Source organism: Orcinus orca, chromosome 13 (assembly GCF_937001465.1).
Source record: "Orcinus orca chromosome 13, mOrcOrc1.1, whole genome shotgun sequence".
Classification (NCBI taxonomy): domain Eukaryota; kingdom Metazoa; phylum Chordata; class Mammalia; order Artiodactyla; family Delphinidae; genus Orcinus; species Orcinus orca.
In genome coordinates this window covers 27,618,154-27,637,961 of record NC_064571.1, presented here as the reverse complement: position 1 = coordinate 27,637,961, position 19,808 = coordinate 27,618,154, and the positions used below count along the sequence as shown (strand labels likewise).

Genomic DNA, 19,808 nt, shown 5'->3' with positions numbered 1-19,808 from the left:
AACTGAAATTCTATACCCATTAGATACCAACTCCCAATTTCCTCCTCCCCACAGCCCCAAGTAACAGTATCTGTCTCCATGAACCTGAGCACCCTAGCTATTCCCTCACAAGTGGGATGTTGCAACATTTATCCTTCTGTGACTGGCCTACTTCTTCTAGCATAACATCTTCAAGGTTCATCCTTGCTGTAGCATATGCCAGGATTTCCTTCTCTTTCAAGTCTGAACAATAGTCAACAGTATGCATAAACTATATTCTGTTTATCCTTTCTTCCTTGGATAGACACCTAGGTTACCCCCACCTCCTGGCTACTGTTAAAAATGCTGCCAAAACATAGGTGTACAAGTGGCTGTTCAAGTCCCTACTCCAAATTCTTTTGGGTATATACCCAGAAGTGGAACTGCTGGATGACATGGCAATCGGTGTACAATTTTTGAGGACTAGACAGTCCTCCAGAGCCACTGCACCATTTCATATTCCCATCAGCAAAGCACAAGGGCTCCAATTTCTGCATATCTTTGCCAACACCTGCCATTGTGTTTTGTTTCAACAACAGCCATCCCAAGTGTGTGAGGTGACATGCCATCCTGCTCTCAGTCTGAATTTCCCTAAAGATTAGTGATATTTAGTATCCTCTCATATGCTCATGCACTACCCATACAACCTCTTTGGAGAAATGTCCACTCAATTCCCTTATATTTAATTGGACTGCCCTGTCTTTTTATTGCTGAGGTGTAGGACATCTTTTGGTATTTTTGGTATCAATCCCTTATGCAGTATATGATTTGCAAATATTTTCTCCTATTCTGTAGATTACATCTTCACTCTGTTGATAGTGTCCTTGGATGCACAAAAGTTTTAAATTTTGATGAAGTCCAACTTACCTATTTTTTCTCTTGCTGCCTGAGCTTTCAGTGTCATATCCAATAAAGCATGATCAAATCCAATGTCATGAAATTTTGCCATGTTTTCTTCTAAGAGTTTGATAGTTTTAGCTTTTACATTTAGGTCTTTGATCCATTTTCAGGTAACTTTTATATATGTTAAGAGCATAACTTCCTTTCTTAATGCATGTAGATCATCTACTTCTCCCAAAACCACTTGTTGAAAAGATGTTTCTTTCCCCATTGAATAGTCTTGGCATCCTTGTCAAAAACCAGTTGACTACTTGAGGTCCCTTTAAATTCCATGTTAACATTAGGATGGGTTTTTCTATTTCTGCAAAAAAAAAAATCATTGTGATTTTAATCGGTATTGCATTGAATCTGTAGTTTACTCTGGGTAGTGTTGACATTTTAACAATATTGAATATCCCAATCAATGAATATGGGACATCTCGCCATTTATTTGTGTCTTTTTAAAATTTGTTTCTCTAATTTCAGTGTAAATATTTTTTCTACTTGGTTAAGTTTATTCCTAAGTATTTTATTCTTTTTGACGCTATTGTAAATTGAATGGTTTTCTTAATTTCCTTTTTGATTGTTCATCATTAGCATACAGAAATGCAACTAATTTTCATTGTTGATTTTGTATCCTATAACTTTGCTGAGTTCATTTATTAGTTCCGTTTTTTCTCTTTTTGGGGGTGTAATTGTTTTGGTTTTCTACATATAATGTCATGTCATCTGTGAACAGAGATAAGATTAATTCTTCCTTTCTGATTTGGAATGTTTAAATTTCTGTTTCTTGTCTAACTGCCCAGGTTGACTTCCAGGACTATGTTGAATATAAGTGTTGAAGAAGAACATTCTTCTTTTGTTCTTGATATTAAGAGAAAAAGTTTTCCATCTTTTATCATTGAGTATGAAGTTAACTATGAGTTTTTCATATACGGCCTTTATTATGTTGAGGTGATTTCCTTCTATTCCTAGTTTTTAGAGTGTCTTTATCATGAAATGTGTTAAATTTTGTCAAATGCTCTTTCTTAATCCATTGAGATGATCATGTGTTTTGTTCTGGTTTGGTTTGGTTTTTTCTGCTAATGTGATATATGAATATTACATTGATTGATTTTCATATGCTGAACTACCCTTGCGTTCCAGGAATAAATCCCACTTGGTCATGGTGTAAGTAAACAGAGTGTTTATGGGGAAATTTAATAAATATTTTTAAATTATAAAAATTTTCAAATACTTACAAAAGAATAAAGGTCAATAAATCTTATGAACTCATCATGTAGCTTAAAAAAAAAAACATGTTTTAAATCTATCCCCTAATATTTGTTCTTTAAACCAAACAACTTTAAAGTTAATATGAATCTCAAAAATAGTAATAAAAATATTTATTACATAAACACAATTACATTAGCACTTGTTACAAATTTAATTATTTATTAATGTCATGTAATAATATTCAATTCATAATCAATTTCCTTTACCTTCTAAAAAATGTATTTTCACAGTTTTTGATAACATCAGAATTTTAAAAAATCACACAAAATCCTCCATTTTAATTTTTTTTCAATTCTATTAAAATTTTAAAGAAATGTAGGCAATTATTCTATACTACACTCCAAATTTTGGATTTTATTGATTGCTTCCTCATGAGGTAGTTTAACTTTTTCCCTGTTCTCCATATTTTCTGAATATTTTAGTTAGATATAAAGGTTTGAATATTTTAAACTTCAAAAATTTTGTCAAGAATACTGTGTAGGGCTTCCCTGGTGGCGCAGTGGTTGAGAATCTGCCTGCCAATGCAGGGGACACGGGTTTGAGCCCTGGTCTGGGAAGATCCCACATGCTGCGGAGCAACTAGGCCCGTGAGCCACAACTACTGAGCCTGCGCATCTGGAGCCTGTGCTCCACAACAAGAGAGGCTGCGATAGTGAGAGGCGCACACACCGCGATGAAGAGTGGCCCCTGCTTGCTGCAACTGGAGAAAGCCCTCACACAGAAATGAAGACTCAACACAGCCAAAAATAAATAAATAATTATTTTTAAAAAAAGAATACTGTGTACATAATTTTGGGTGATTCAATTGCATAACATGGAGAAGCATAGTATGTTTGTTTGTCTCAGGACTAGTGATTCTAATCAGGAATAAGTCTAGATTAGTTAAGGTCTGAAACTTTTACAATTTGAAGTCTCTTCTTTAACAAAAAGGCTACAGAATTACAAAAAAGGTGACAAATATAAATGTTTAGTTAGAATAGTAGAGAAATTACAGACACAAAAATTAAAATTCATAAAACCTAACTAATTTCTTCAAACATCATACACTGTTCTGGCCCCTCCCAGAGCTTGGAAGTGACATATGCAAATAAGGGAACCTGAAGCTGAAGCTTAGTTACCTTCATGGTAACCTGCTTCTGATACTAAGATTGATTACTGCATTCCAGTCATGACATAACTCCTTCTTTATAATTCTTCCCATTAGCATTCCACTTTAGTACAATGGTAAGAGCCATCATGACCGTTGCCTAAATCCATTATTTCAATATAGATTGCAAAAAGTTATTTAAATTTGATCATTTCTTCTCCATTTTTGAGATAGAATTCATTTTTAAGAACAGTGACCCTCAGAGCTATTTGACTATCTAAAATACAGTTCCTACCATAAAGATAGTAAAATGTGTATTTCCTTACCATTATCTATTTTGAGAGTAATTAGTTGATGTTTAAGCAAACTCTAATGCTTTTATCATTCTGATATGTTACTTTTTTCTTCTTTTTATCACTATATCTATGAACTCATTTTCTACATTTAGAGTTTTAATCAACTGTGAGGTCATTAAAAAAAATTTTTTTTAACTATCTTATCATTGGCTTAAAGATTCTATTCAAGCTGACTGACTCTTGGGTCCTCTTGACATGACCCCATTAGTTTGGAGTAGCCAATTTTTCTGGTGTTTTAATATGTGTTAGATTCATCTTATGCATTTCCTGCCTCAAACACAGAACCAGTCATTTCCCCCAAGCAAATCCCAGGCCCCCTTAATTGGGTACATTATATTACAGACAACAATCTTGTCATTGGGTATTATATCACTGTAAAAAGTGGCATCTCCTGCTTCTTTACAAAAATTACATTTCAAATTATATCACACCAGACCAAGTAAAATGATTGCCTGCAGTCTACTCTGATATAATTTTATTAGTAAATATAATTTGGATGTATTTTTCTTTTGACTCTCAGAAAACTTGCATTTCTAACCAGATACCCAACTCACTATTTTTATTTTTAAGAGCCAAGGATTACTACATTGGTTTACATGTACATCTTCTATAATAGGGTTACAAACAGAAAAATACCTTCTGAGTTTACTAAATATAGACAAATCATATGTGGTGATACATACAAATTATGTGTGTCTAATATTTTATACATAATTTACTTATGGCTGAATAAATAGATATTATCATGGCTTAGCTGCAAGTTACAGTTTCCTTATTTCTAATGACAAGTCCTATAACAAGAGAAAGTCAAGGATATTTCTGTACATAAAATGTGTAGCATTTTTCCAAAACTCTTCCCCTCCAGGGCTGCCTTATTCAGAGTATCCCAGTATCCATTATCAAATGAGCTCCTCAATTATCAATTCAGAGAAACGTAAATTTCACTTTCACTTGGTAAAAATAGAAAAGGATTGTCATAATCTTTGCTGAGAATGCATTCAGTATTCCCCACCCTTCATACCCATGCCTATTACTCAACAAGTTGACTGTCATAGGAACCTGTGGTAGCAACACTGGTGCACAGCTTCTGCTTCATACACAGTAATTACTTCTACTTAGAATCTGTGACATTGGAGAATGAGTGCCTGTCATGTCTGTCATCGAGCTTGCCCTTAATTGGAAAAAATGATGGACTGATGGATAGACAGGAGGCAGGAAGATGGACAGAAAGACGGAAGGCAGCAAATAATAACAGCACTGCACAGATTAAAATATGTTAAGCTTTGCAAGCACTGCAAGAGGCCCGACAGCTTGAAAGATGCTTATGTTCAGTTTACAGATTTATGACTTGCTCTCTCCAATATTCATGAACATGGAGAGTATTTGCCTAAGGCATGATACAGTGGCAAAGCATTAAAATTGACAATAATTGCCTAACACAATGAACAACATAATTATAGACTTTGGGCCATTTTATCCATGGAATTCAAGATACATTTACTAAACTTAAATGTATCTGCGTGTACATAAATGCATTCATCTGAAGCAGAGGTCAGTTGCCTACAAGATTTTAAAATCTTTTTCTCTTAATTAATGCTGCTTTTTCCCCTTTCATTTTGTTTACAGCATGTAAGTTGCAGTTTTACTTAATTCAACAGATCCTTGACTAACTGGCCGTCAGTTCCACTGTGAATGTTACATTCAATAAGCTACAATTATAAATCCTTAAGAGTCTTCTTATTATTGAAAGGAAGGTGAACACACACACAAAAAAACATTATATTTTTACATTTAACCAAGATTATTGGTTCTTTGCAGCAAGGTTTTCAGACAATAAAAACAACTGATGTCATTTATCTCCAAATATCTTTTACAGAGCAGGGGAACTAATGTTCTTTTGTTCTGCTGGCCAATTTCCTTGCTGTTGTGTAAACATTAGTTTACTTTTAAATAAAAAAGATTAAAAGAAAGAAAGAAGGAAACAATTCATATTGACTATATGTTCCTTTCCAGGTAGACTGTATTTTCTTCTACTCCACAGCCAAACTTACTGAAGGAACTATCTGCATACAATTTTTTTTTCAAAGGATCACCTAAACACTACTCAACTAATCAACTACAGTTTGGCATCGCTCCTCTTGCTCTATTAAAAGTGGTCTTTGGAGGACCCCACCAAACCCCACGTTGCCAAATCTAAGGAGAACTTCACCATCAATGTCTTACCAGAAATGTCAGTACTTGATTTTTCTCAAACCCCACTCTGATTTCTAGTTCAACACAAGCCCTGGGCTGCCTTCTTCTTCCAATCCTTCACGATTGTGGTAATAAATACTTTTACGTCCTAATATTGGTAATCACATTCACCGTCTCTCCCTTTTCTTAAATAGTCATGTTAGGAGTCTATCAATTTTATTAACTTTTTTCAGGAAAAACAACTTTTGTCTCTATTAATTGTATTTATGTTGAGTAGTTTTTTTTATTTCACTGATTTCTTTTCTCACTATTTATTTATTTTGTATTGCCTGGGACAGTTATACCATATACTGTAATTATTTTGGCTTAATACAGATAGTTGTTCTTCAACTAAATTAAGAGCAGGAAAAATGCTGTTTTTTTTTTTTAATAACAACAATTTCTGTTTTCATTTCGTCTATACATGAGTTCCAATGGGCAGTGTTTCCCTTCAGCCTGAAAAACATCCTTTAGTATTTCCTTTAATACCATTCTACTGGCCAGAAATTCTCTCAGCTTCAGTTTTCCTGATTTTGTCTTTCTTTATCCTCATTATGATTGGATATTTTCTCTGTAGGTTCTGAGTTTGGTTTGTTATTTGTTTTACGCTATATTACACATTAAAATCTAGAAGATTCTCACATAACCATTCTCTGAATAATTTTGGTGGCTAGTTAAGGTGCTCTGACCCACCGCCAACATCCCGGGCTCAAAGACTGGAGGCTCCTTGTAATAAAATTACAGAGGGAGCTATGATTGAAAGTAGATCTCGGAGGGGGTTATGTCCCTACCACAGTGGATCAGACTCCACTGAAGGGACTCCACTGGAGTTAAACTTCTTGGCTTCTAGAACCAACCTTGTCTGTCCCCTTCCACATGGACTGTGTCCCGAAGCCTAGTTCCCATGAAGCATGTTTAGGAGTTGAGCTAGTTTTCAGAAAACTTCTCCTGATTCTTGGTGTATTGTCAGGCCCACTCTCCAGCCCCTACTTCCTTTGCCAGCACTGGACAGTTTCCCCCTTCTCCTCATGCCTTGTTTGTACGTAAGTTTCTCCTCACAATCAATAAATAGTTCCGAGTTTGTAAACAAACAAACAAGGAAAACTTTCACATTGGCATAAAGGTCACAGCATAACACTAAAAATTGATTTTAAATTGGAATCACATTGAATTTTAATATAATTTTGGAAAAATAGACGATTTCATAAACATGTTATGTTTCCATCAAACAATACGGTACATTCCTTCCCTTTGTTCTGGTCTTGTTTTATGTCCTTCAATAAAACTGTATTACTTTCTTCATAAAAGTTGGGTACTTTCCCTTTAAGTTTATTCCAAAGTATCACAGCTTTTCTACTGTGTTGAATGGATTATTAAAAAATCCTATTACTACTTCTAATAGGAAAGACCTAATTATAAATTATATTTTACATCCCTTCAATTTTCCTAGATCCCTTAATAGTTTTTTTTAAGAATTGACTTGTCTCTTAGTTTTTGGTAGGTACAAAAATACATCATCAAAAAGATATATTTTGTCTCTTCATTTTTAAAATTTATAAAGATTATTTCATGTTATCTTATTGGTTGTAACTGAAAATTTATAATAATATTGCATAATAATGTGGATGCTATCCCTCTCTGTCTTAATCCTGGTTTCTCCATGTTGACGATTTAGAGACCTGTTATCTAAAGTGTTGCTTGCTATTAAAATTTGATAAATGATTTTGATTACAATTTCCATTTTGCTTGGAGATTTTATTAAAAACAAATTTCAAATGATACCAAGAAATTTGCCTGGATATTAGAGAAAATATTAATGTTTTATTTTATGAGATGTATTGATAGGATTACTGTTATTGAGCTAAATTTTCAGTCTTGCAATATATTCTAGTTTATCATAACATTATGCTTTCAGAACACTGTTTATTATATTATTTATATTGTATATATAAACATATCAATTACATTTGATATAGAACTGGGCTTTAACATTAATCTTTTTATGTTGCTATATTTTTATTTTACAAAATGAATAAAAAAGTTTTACATCTTATTTCATGACTGAAATGGGTTCAATATCATAAAAGTTACTTATCATTTAAAGTTTGTAGACGGGGCTTCCCTGGTGGCCCAGTGGTTGAGAGTCTGCCTGCCGATGCAGGGGACATGGGTTCGTGCCCTGGTCCGGGGAGATCCCACATGCCGCGGAGCGGCTGGGCCCGTGAGCCGTGGCCACTGAGCCTGCGCGTCCGGAGCCTGTGCTCCGCAAAGGGAGAGGCCACAACAGTGAGAGGCCCACGTACAGCAAATAAAAAAAATAAAGTTTGTAGACAAATTAACTGTCCAAATATCTTTACCTCATTTCTTTTCTGTTATTTTTTCCAGCTTTACTAAGGCATAATTGACAAATAAAAATTATTTATATTTAAAGTGTACAGCTTTGTTTTGATATATGTAAACATTGTGAAATAATCACTACACTTAAGCTAATTAACATATCTATCACCTTGCATAGTTATCATTTGCTTTTGTGTGTGTGCGCCTGGTATGAACCCTTAAGATTTACCCTCTCAGAAAATTTCAAGTATACAATACAATATTGTTAACTATAGTCACACTGCTGTTCATTAGAAATTATTCATCTTACATGACTAAAACTATGTACCCCTTGACCAACATCTCCCCCTTTCCTCCTCCCACCCTGCCTCCTGGAACTCACCATTATACTCTCTGTTTCCATGAGTTCCATGACTATTTTAGATTCCACATATTAAGTGAGATCACACAGTACTCGTCTTTCTGAATCTGGATTATTTTATTTAGCATAATATCCTCCAGGTTCCTCAATGTTGCCACAAGTGTCAGGATTTCATTCTTTTCTTAAGGCTGAATAATCTATTATATATCTACATTTTCTTTACCCATTCATCCATTGATGAGCATTTAGGTTGTTTCCTTATCTGGCTGTTGTGAATAATACTGCAACGAACATAGGAGTGCAGATCATCTTGAGATACTGATTTCATTTCTTTTGGATATACTGTATATGTAGAAGTGGGATTGCTAGATCATAAGGTACTTCCATTTTTAATCTTTTGAGGAACCTCCTTACTGTTTTCCATAATCGCTATATGAATTTAAATTCCTACATACAGTGGGAAAAGGTTCTTTTTCTCCATATCCTTCCAATACGTGTTATTCTTTGTCTTTTTTGATGACAGTCATTCTAACAGGTATGAGGTAATAACTCATTGAGGTTTAAATTTGAATTTCCTTGATTAGTGACATTGAGCAGCATTTAATGTAACTTTTGGCCATTCTGATGTCTTCTTTTGACAAAGGTCTATTCAGGCCCTTGGTCCATTTTTTAAATTGGTCTGTGGTTCTGCTATTGATTTGTATGAGTTCCTTACCTATTTTGGATATTAGCTCCTTATCAGATATAAGATTTGCAATATTTTCTCCCATTCTTAGGTTGCCAGTTCATTCTGGTGATTCTTTTGCTGTGCCAAAACTTTTTAGTTTGATGTAGTCCTGTTTGTCTATTTTGCTTTAGTTGCCTGGGCTTTTGGTGTCATATCCCAAAACTCATTGCCAAGACCCATTTCAGTAAGCTTTTTCCTTATGTTTTATTATTGTAATTTTATAGATTCAGGTTTACATTTAGTACTTTAATCTATTTTGAGTTGATTTTTGTATGTGGTATAAGTGTCCAATTTCATTCTCCAGCATGTTAATATTCAGCTTTATTAGCATTACATATTAAAGAAAACTATCATTTCCTCATTGTGGGTTCTTGGCAGCTTTGTTGAAGATCAGTTGTCCTTAGAAACCTGGATTTATTTCTGGCCTCTCTACTCTGTTCCTTTGTTCTACATGTCTGTTTTTATGCTAGTCCCATACTGTTTTTATTACTGTAGCTTTGTAATGTATTTTGAAATCAGGAAGTGTGATTCTTCCAGCTTTACACTTCTTGCTCAAGACTGCTTTGGCTATTTGGGGTTTTTTGTAGTTCCATATGAATTTTGGTATTGTTTTTTCTATTTCTACAAAGAGCATCATTGGGATTTTGATAGGGATTGCATTGACTCTGTAGATCTCTTTGGGTAGTACAAACATTTCAACAGTACTAATTCTTCCAATCTACAAACACTGGATATCTGTCCATTTGACTGTGTCTCACCCCTTTGGTTAGGTTTATCCTCAAGTATTTTATCCTTTTGGTTGTTACTGTGAATGGGAAATTTTTCTTAATTTCCTTTTTGAACAGTTTATTGTTTATGTGTAGAAATATGACTGATTTTTTTCAGTTATGATAGACATATAACACTATATTAGTTTCAGGTGTACAATGTAATAATTCGATATTTGTATATATTGCAGAAAGCTCATCACCATAAGTCTAGTTAACAACCATCACCATACAAAGTTAAAAAATTTTTTTCTTGCGATTAGAACTTTTAAGATCTACTCTTAGCAACTTTTAAATATGCAATACAGTATTATTGACTATGGAAAATGTGACTGATTTCTGTACAGTGATTTTGTACCCTGCAATTTACTGAATTTATTATACTAACAGATTTTTTTATTGAATCCTTAGATTTTTCTACAGATATGACTGTATTATCTGAAAACAGAGATTATTTTATTTTTTCTTTCTTATTTGGATGATTTTTAATCCTTTTTCTTATCTACTTTCTCTGGCTAGAAATTCCAGTACTATGTTAAATATAATTGGCAAGGGTGGGCATCCTTGCCATGTGACGGATCTTAGAATAAAAGCTTTCCATTTTCTGCCATTAATTATTATATTAGCTGTGGGCTTCTCATATACAACATTTATTGTGTTGAGGTAAGTTCCTTCTACACTTTGTTGAAAGGTTTTATTATGAATGAATGTTGAAAAAAAGGTGCAAAATCTTTTTCTGCATCTCTTTTCTAAGGTGATTGATCTATTCAAGTGTCCTAATTAATTTAAAATCAAGATTGGTATTTTACACATAAATCATTATTATGTTTTCAAATTTATTGAAATAGAGTTCCAGATAACACTTCGTAATTAAATTTCAATCCATCTGTGGAGTTTTGTCTCATTCTTTTACCTATATACTATGTCTACTTCAATTCTACAATGGTAGATTTCTAGAGTTGAGATAGAAACCATATGGCTTCAAAACCTAAAATATTTATTTTCTAGGCCTTTATGAAAAATGTTTGCTATTATAAAGAAATACATAGAAAATCTAATCATTATTACTTTATTGTATTTTAGTTACTTCACTTGGAATTTTCCACTAGACCACTACTGTATCAACACACAAGGCTCTTCTGTTTTTCTCTATACTAAATATTATACCACATTTCATTTTCTTTCTTCAAAATCAAATGCTTAATTTCTTTGTTACAACCATTCCTCTGCTTTTCCTATCCAGTTATACACATCAGAAACCTTGGCTCCTTTTGGGTACATTCTCCTCCTACACACTGCAGCCAAACTATTATTTATAAATTTCTTAGACAAATAACGTTGAGTTACACTATGTCTTGGTAACTAAGAATAATACTGTGTAAAATTCTAATTCCCTACACCAGATATTTTTAAGTATGTAAAAGTTATTATATCAAGCAATCTGTAATTGGTACACCAGTATATTCCTCACATAATCTGAGATTTGCATATTCTAGCTCCTTCCAATTCTTCATCTTTATCTTGTGTACTTTCTTGCCTCTTCAAGCACAGTATATTTCTTCAAGCTTCTCTAGTGCAGAAAGCTCTTTCCGACACTTAGACATCATTGAAAAATGTTTCTTCTCCCTGAAAAGCCCACTCTCAACAACGCACTCAAACTTCAGTAAAAACATTAGTCCCGCTCAAAGGATTTTTTTGTTACTTTTTATTTCATTTTATTTTTTTTACACTTTTATTGGAGTATAATTGCTTTACAATGTTGTGTTACTTTCTGCTGTATAACAAAGTGAATCATCTATATGTATACATATATCCCCATATCCCCTCCCTCTTGTGCCTCCCTCCCAACCTCCCTATCCCAGCCCTCTAGGTGGTTACAAAGCACCGAGCTGATCTCCCTGTGCTATGCAGCTGCTTCCCACTAGCTATCTATTTTACATTTGGTAGTGTATATATGTCAAGGCCACTCTTTCACTTAATCCCTGCTTAACCTCCCCCCACCATGTCCTCAAGTCCATTCTCTATGTCTGCGTCTTTATTCCTGTCCTGATCCTAGGTTCAACAGAGCCATTTTTTTTTCTGATTCCATATATATGTGTTAGCATATGGTACTTGTTTTTCTATTTCTGACTTACTTCACTCTGTATGACACACTCTAGTTGATCCATGTCACTACAAATAACTCAATTTCATTTCTTTTTATGGCTGAGTAATATTCCATTGTATATATGTGCCACATCTTCTTTAACCATTCATCTGTCGATGGACACTTAGGTTGCTACCATGTCCTGGCTATTGTAAATGGTGCTACAATGAACACTGTGGTACATCTCTTTTTCTAAATTATGGGTTTTCAGGGTATATGCCTAGTAGTGGGATTGCTGGGTCATATGATAGTTCTATTTTTAGTTTTTTAAAGAACCTCCATACTGTTCTCCATAGTGACTGTATCAGTTTACATTCCCACCAACAGTTCAAAAGGGTTCCCTTTTCTCTACAGCCTCTCCAGGATTTGTTTGTAGATTTTTTGATGATGGCCATCGTGACGAGTGTGAGGTGATATCTCATTGTGGTTTTGATTTACATTTCTCTGATGAGTAGTGATGTTGAGCATCCTTTCATGTGTTTGTTGGCAATCTGTGTATCTTCTTTGGAGAAATGTCTATTTAGGTCTTCTACCCATTTTTGGATTGGGTTGTTTATTTTTCTGACATAGAGCTGCATGAGCTGATTGTACATTTTGGAGATTAATCCTTTGTCAGTTGCTTCAATTGTAAATATTTTCTCCCATTCTGAGGGTTGTCTTTCCATCTTGTTTATGGTATCCTGTGCTGTGCAAAAGCTCTTAAGTTTCATTTGGGTCCCATTTGTTTTTATTGCTATTTCTCTAGGAGGTGGGTCCAAAAGGATCTTGCTGTGATTTATGTCACAGTGTTCTGCCTATGTTTTCCTCTAAGAGTTTTACAGTGTCTGGAATTACATTTAGGTATTTAATCCATTTTGAGTTTATTTTTGTGTATGGTGTTAAGAAGTGTTCTAATTTCATTCATTTACATGTAGCTGTCCAGTTTTCCCAGCACCACTTATTGAAGAGGCTGTCTTTTCTCCATTGTCTATTCTTGCCTCCTTTATCAAAAATAAGGTGACCATATGTGAATGGGTTTATCTCTGGGCTTTCTATCCTGTTCCATTGATCTATATTTCTGTTTTTGTGCCAGTATCATAATGTCTTGATTACTGTAGCTTTGTAGTATAGTCTGAAGTCAGGGAGCCTGATTCCTCCAGCTCTGTTTTTCTTTCTCAAGATTGCTTTGGCTATTCAGGATATTTGTGTTTCCATATAAACTGTAAAATTTTTGTTTCTACTTCTGTAAAAAATGCCATTGGTAGTTTCATAGGGATTGCATTAAATCTGTAGATTATTTTGGGTAGTATAGTCGTTTTCACAATGTTGATTCTTCCAATCCAAGAACATGGTATATCTCTCCATGTGTTTGTATCATCTTTAATTTCTTTCAACAGTGTCTTACAGTTTTCTGCAAACAGGTCTTTTGTCTCCGTAGGTAGGCTTATTCCTAGTTATTTTATTCTTTTTGTTGCAATAGTAAATGGGAGTGTTTCCTTAATTTCTCTTTCAGATTTTCCATCATTAGTGTATAGGAATGCAAGAGATTTGTTTGCATTAATTTTGTATCCGCTACTTTACCAAATTCATTGATTAGCTCTAGTAGTTTTCTAGTAGCATCTTTAGGATTCTCTATGTATAGTATCATGTCATCTGCAAACGGTGACAGCTTTACTTCTTCTTTTCCAATTTGGATTCCTTTTATTTCTTTTTCTTTTCTGATGGCTGTGGCTAAAACTTCCAAAACCATGTTGAATAACAGTGGTGACAGTGGGCAACCTTGTCTTGTTCCTGATCTTAGAGGAAATGGTTTCAGTTTTTCACCGTTGAGGATGATGTTGGCTGTGGGTTTGTCATATACGGTCTTTATTATGTTGAGGTAGGTTGCCTCTATGGCCACTTTCTGGAAAGTTTTTATCATAAATGGGTGTTGAATTTTGTCAAAAGCTTTTTCTGCATCTATTGAGATTATCATATGGTTTCTATGCTTCAATTTGTTAATATGATGCATCACATTGAGTGATTTGCATATATTGAAGAATCCTTGCATTCCTGGGATAAACCCCACTTGATCATGCTGCATGACCCTTTTAATGTGCTGTTGGGTTCTGTTTACTAGAATTTTGTTGAGTATTTTTGCATCTATGTTTATCAGTGATATTGGCATGTAGTTTTGTTTGTTTGTGACATCTTTTCTTGTTTTGGTAGCAGGCTGATGGTGGCCTCGTAGAATGAGTTTGGGAGTGTTCCTCCCTCTGCTATATTTTGGAAACGTTTGAGAGGGAGATGTGTTAGCTCTTCTCTAAATGTTTGCTAGAATTCACCTGTGAAGCCATCTAGTCATGGGCTTTTGTTTGTTGGAGGATTTTTAATCACAGTTTCAATTCCAGAGCTTGGTCTGTGATTGGTCTGTTCATTTTTTCTATATCTTCCTGGTTCAGTCTTGGAAGGTTGTACTTTTCTAAGAATTTTGTCCATTTCTTCCAGGTTGTCCATTTTATTGGCATAGAGTTGCTTGTAGTAGTCTCTCATGATCCTTTGTTTCTACAGTGTCAGTTGTTATTTTTCCTTTTTCCTTTCTAATTCTGTAGATTTGAGTCTTCTCCCTTTTTTCCCTGATGAGTCTGGCTAATAGTTTATCAATTTTGTTTATCTTCTCAAAGAACCAGCTTCTAGTTTTATTGATCTTTGCTATTGTTTCCTTCATTTCTTTCTTATCTGATCTTTATGATTTATTTCCTTCTGCTAATTTTGGGTGTTTTTTTTCCCTCTTTCTCTAATTGCTTTAGGTGTAAGATTAGGTTGTTTGGATTTTTCTTGTTTCTTAAGGTAGGATTGTATTGTTATAAACTTCCCTCTTAGAATTGATTTTGTTGCATCACATAGGTTTTCGGCCATCACGTTTTCATTGTCATTTGTCTCTAGGTAGTTTTTTATTTCCTCTTTGATTTCTTCAGTGATTTCTTGGTTATTTAGTAGCGTATAATTTAGCTTCCCTGCATTTGTATTTTTACAGATTTTTTTCCTGTAATTGATATCTAGTCTCATAGTGTTGTGATAAGTAAAGATACCTGATACAATTTCAATTTCCTTAAATTTACCAATGCTTGATTTGTGACCCAAGATATGATCTATCCTGGAGAATGTTCCACGTGCGCTTCAGAGGAAAGTGTATTCTGTTGTTTTTGGTTGGAATGTCTTATAAATATCAATTAAGTGTATCTGGTCTAATTTGTTATTTAAAGTGTTTCCTTATTTATTTTCATTTTGGATGATCTGTCCATTGGTGAAAGTGGGGTGTTAAAGTCCCCTACTGTTCCTGTGTTACTGTCGATTTCCCATTTTATGGCTGTTAGCATTTGCCTTATGTATTGAGGTGCTCCTATGTTGGGTGCATAAATATTTACAGTTGTTATATCATCTTCTTGGATTGATCCCTTGATAGTCTTTATTTTAAAGTCTATTTTATCTGATTTGAGAATTGCTACTCCAGCTTTTTTTTTTTGATTTCTGTGTGCATGGTGTATCTTTTTCCATCCTCTCACTTTCAGTCTGTATGTGTCCCTAGGTCTGAAATGGGTCTCTTATAGACAGCACATATATTGGTCTTGTTTTTGTATCCATTCAGACAGTCTGTGTCTTTTGGTTGGACCATTTAATCCATTTACATTTAAGGTAATTATTGATATGTATGTTCCTATTCCCATTTTCTTAATTGTTTTGGGTTTGTTATTGTAGGTCTTTTCTTTTTCTTGTGTTTCCTGCCTAGAGAAGTTCCTTTAGCATTTGTTGTAAAGCTGGTTTGGTAATGCTGAATTTTCTTAACTATTGCTTGTCTGTAAATCTTTTAATTTCTCTGTCGAATCTGAATGAGATCCTTGCTGGGTAGAGGAATCTTGGTTTTGGTTTTTCCCTTCAGCACTTTAAATATGTCCTGTCACTCCCTTCTGCCTTGCAGTGTTTCTGCTGGAAGATCAGCTGTTAACCTTATGGGCATTCCCTTGTATGTTACTTCTTGCTTTTCCCTTGCTGCTTTTAATATTTTTTCTTTGTATTTAATTTTTGATAGTTTGATTAATATGTGTCTTGACATGTTTCTCCTTGAATTTATCCTGTATGGGACTCTTTGTGCTTCCTGGACTTGATTATTTCCTTTCACATGTCAGGGAAGTTTTCAACTGTAATCTCGTCATATATTTTCTCAGACACTTTCTTTTTCTCGTCTTCTGGGACCACTGTAATTTGAATGTTGGTGTGTTTAATGTCCCGGAGGTCTCTGAAACTGTCCTCAATTCTTTTCATTCTTTTCTCTTTATTCTGCTCTGTGGCAGTTATTTCCACTATTCTATGTTCCAGGTCACTTATCCATTCTTCTGCCTCAGTTATTCTGCTATTGATTCCTTGTAGAGAATTTTAAATTTCATTTCTTTGGTTGTTCATCATCGTTTGTTTGCTCTTTAGTTCTTCTAGGTCCTTGTTAAACGTTTCTTGTATTTTCTCCATTCTATTTCAGAGATTTTGGATCTTTACTATCATTACTCTGAATACTTTTTCAGGTAGACTATTTCCCTTTCATTTGTTTGGTCTGGTGGGTTTTTACCTTGCTCCTTCATCTGCTACATATTTCTCTGTCTTCTCGTTTTGTTTCAGTTACTCTGTTTGGGGTCTCCTTTGTGCAGGTTACAGGTTCATCATTCCTGCTATTCTTGTGTTTATCTCCAGTGGGTGAGGGTGGTTCAGTGACTGTGTAGGCTTCCTGGTGGAGGGGACTGGAGCCTGTGTTCTGGTGGATGGGGCTGGATCTTGTCCTTCTGGTGGGCAGGGTTCCATCTGGTGGTGTGTTTTGTGGTGTCAGTGAACTTAGTATGACTTTAGGCAGCCTCTCTGTTAATGAGTGGGGTTGTGTTCCTGTCTTGCTAGTTGTTTGGCATGGGGCATCCAGCACTGGAGCTTGCTGGCCATTGGGTGGAGTTAGGTCTTAGTGTTGAGATGGAGATCTCTGGGAGAGCTCTCGCCAATACTACATGGGCCTGGGAGGTCTCTGGTTGTCCAATGTCCTGGACTCGGCTGTCCCTCCTCAGAAGCCCAGGCACAACACCTGGCTGTATCACTAAGACCCTGCCATCTGCATGCCTTGAAAGAAAAGGAAGAAAAAAACCAAACAGATAGAACCCCAAAACAAATGGTAAAAGCAAAACTAAACAGATAAAATCAAACAAAGAAACATACAGACACACACACTCATTAAAAGAAAAGACAAACAAGCAAACAAAAAAAACAAAAGTAACAGAAAAACGAAGACAGAACCCTAGGTTAAAAGGTAAAAGTAAACCTAAACAGACAAAATCACACAAAGAAACACACACACACACACACACACACACACACACACACACACACACTCATTAAAAGAAAAAAAAAAGAGAGCAACCAAACCCATAAACAAATCCACCAATGATAACAAGCACTAAAAATTAAACTAAGTTAAACATAAAACCAAAAACAAATCAGATGCAGAAAGCAAACCCCAAATCTACAGTTGCTCCCAAAGTCCACCATCTCAATTTTGGGAACATTCATTGTCTATTCAGGTATTGCACAGATGCAGGGTTTATCAGGTCGATTGCAGGGATTTAATCCACTGCTCCTGAGGATGCATGGAGAAATTTCCCTTTCTAACCTCTGCTCGCACAGCTCCTGGGGTTCAGCTTTGGTTTTGGCCCTGCCTCTGTCTGTAGGCCACCCTCAGGCATCTGTTCCCCACCCAGACAGGAAAGGATTAAAGCAGCGGCTTATTAGGGCTCTCTTGATCACTCAGGTCGGAGAGGAGGAAAGGTATGATAGTCATAATTGGAATGCGGGGTGAGCCTGCAGGGGGGAGAAGCTGACGTGACATTGCAACAGCCTGAGGAATGCCTTGTGTTCTCCTGGAGAAGTTGTCCCTGGATCATGGGACACTGTCAGTGGCGGGCTACACAGGCTCCTGGGGGAGTGTGGTAGTGTCCTGTGCTTGCACACAGGATTTTTGGTGGCAGTGGTGGCAGCATTAGTGGTCCGTGCCTGACTCTGGGGTCTGAGATGATAGCTGCGGCTCATGCCCATCTCTGGAGCTTGCTTAGGCTGTGCTCTGCCGTCTGTGGGCACACAGAGCAGGAAGCGCCTCTCCTCGCGCATCCCGAAACAACGGTTTCTGGCCTCTTAGGCAGGTCCAGACATTTTCCTGGACTCCCTCCCGGCTAGCTGTGGTGCACTAACCACTTCACACTGTGTTCATGCCACCAACCCCAGTCCTCTCCCTGGAATCTGACCCCCGATCCTCAGCTCCCAGTCCCCAGCCCCCCAGCGGGTGAGCAAAGCATCTCAGGCTGGTGAGTGCTGGTCAGCACCGAGCCTCTTTGCAGGAATCTCTCCGCTTTGCCCTCTGCACCCGTTGCTGCACTCTCCTCTGTGGCTCTGAAACTTCCCACACACACACCCCACCCCCGTCTCCACCAGTGAAGTGGCTTCCTAGTGTGTGGAAACTTTTCCTCCTTCACAGCTCCCTCCCAGATGTGCAGGTTCCACTGCTATTCTTTTGTCTCTGTTTTTTCTGTTTTCTTTGCCCTCTCCAGGTACATGGGGATTTTCTTTCCTTTTGGGAAGTCTGAGGTCTTCTGCCAGCGTTCAGTAGGTGTCCTGTAGGAGTTGTTCCACATGTAGAAGTACTTTTGATGTATTTGTGAGGAGGAAGGTGATCTCCACGTGTTACTCCTCTGCAATCTTGAAGGTCTCTCTCAGATTTTTTCTTAACGGAAAACACGTTTGTTCTTTCACTCTTAGTCTCATAAAATACTATACATTTTTTGGATAGTATTCACCACAGAAAAATATGTTATTGTGAGATTTTATTTTGCATCTCTCTCCTCAGTACTTTGTAAGCTCCATGATAACAAGAATCAAATTTCCTAATGAATACCTAGTACTAAATTTGAAATACATAAGCATCTTGCTAAAATAGGAATTCAAAAATAATTCTATTGAATAATACTGATTTTGTATGAAAATGTTTATAGAGGCATTACTTACAAAAGCAAAGGACAATAAAAAATGTAAGTATAAAAACTGGGGAAAGATGGAGTAAATTAAAGTTTACACCTAGGATTGAATTCCAGTCATTCACTACACATAGTGTTTCAGAAGAAATATTTAACAGCATTAGTATTCTCAAGCATGAGAAAACATTATACTGTTTTGGTTATCATTTTCCTCTGGGCACACAACCCTCCTTATTGACAAAACTAAAATGAAATAGAATATTCTTATCATGAGCTGTCCAGACACTGAAATAAATACACAGTGTAATTTTTTGCTCTTCAAGGAAACCTGAAGTCACATGGCTAAGTACCTGAATAGTCCAGAAATGGAGTACAGACATATATAGACCATCCAGTTTTACAGGGGGTTATCACAAAAGAGGACAGAATGGAATAAAAAGCACTTAGTTTTCTGTAAAACTAGGCCACAGAGATGCTTGATGTATGGAATTACTGTGGATACCCCTGGAAAACTGTCCTATATAGAATCTCTTCACAAGCACCCTCTAGGTTTTCCAGAGGGAATAGATGGGGAATACAATTATATTATTTAGAATGCTTTTGGATTAAT

General features: G+C 35.8%; 2 protein-coding genes and 1 long non-coding RNA gene across 19 annotated transcripts in view; 2 read left to right on the top strand and 1 right to left on the bottom strand.

The window, feature by feature from the left end:
* LOC117199207 (uncharacterized) overlaps window positions 1-19,808 on the bottom strand; it is a 1,082,321-nt gene that overhangs the window by 734,833 nt on the left and 327,680 nt on the right. The window contains exon 6 of one of the 17 annotated variants that reach the window (XR_007470921.1): window positions 886-1,219. The exons of the other annotated variants lie outside the window; for them this stretch is intronic. The gene's annotated coding sequence lies outside the window, so the exon portion shown is untranslated. The remainder of the gene's footprint in view (window positions 1-885; window positions 1,220-19,808) is intronic. 17 annotated transcript variants of the gene reach the window in all.
* LOC125960839 (uncharacterized) overlaps window positions 1-19,808 on the top strand; it is a 254,745-nt gene that overhangs the window by 83,372 nt on the left and 151,565 nt on the right. The gene's annotated exons all lie outside the window — the stretch shown is intronic.
* Window positions 12,208-19,808, top strand: part of LOC125960856 (uncharacterized) — a 229,726-nt gene continuing 222,125 nt past the window's right edge. The window contains exon 1 of the long non-coding RNA XR_007470946.1: window positions 12,208-12,313. This is a non-coding gene — a long non-coding RNA (uncharacterized LOC125960856). The remainder of the gene's footprint in view (window positions 12,314-19,808) is intronic.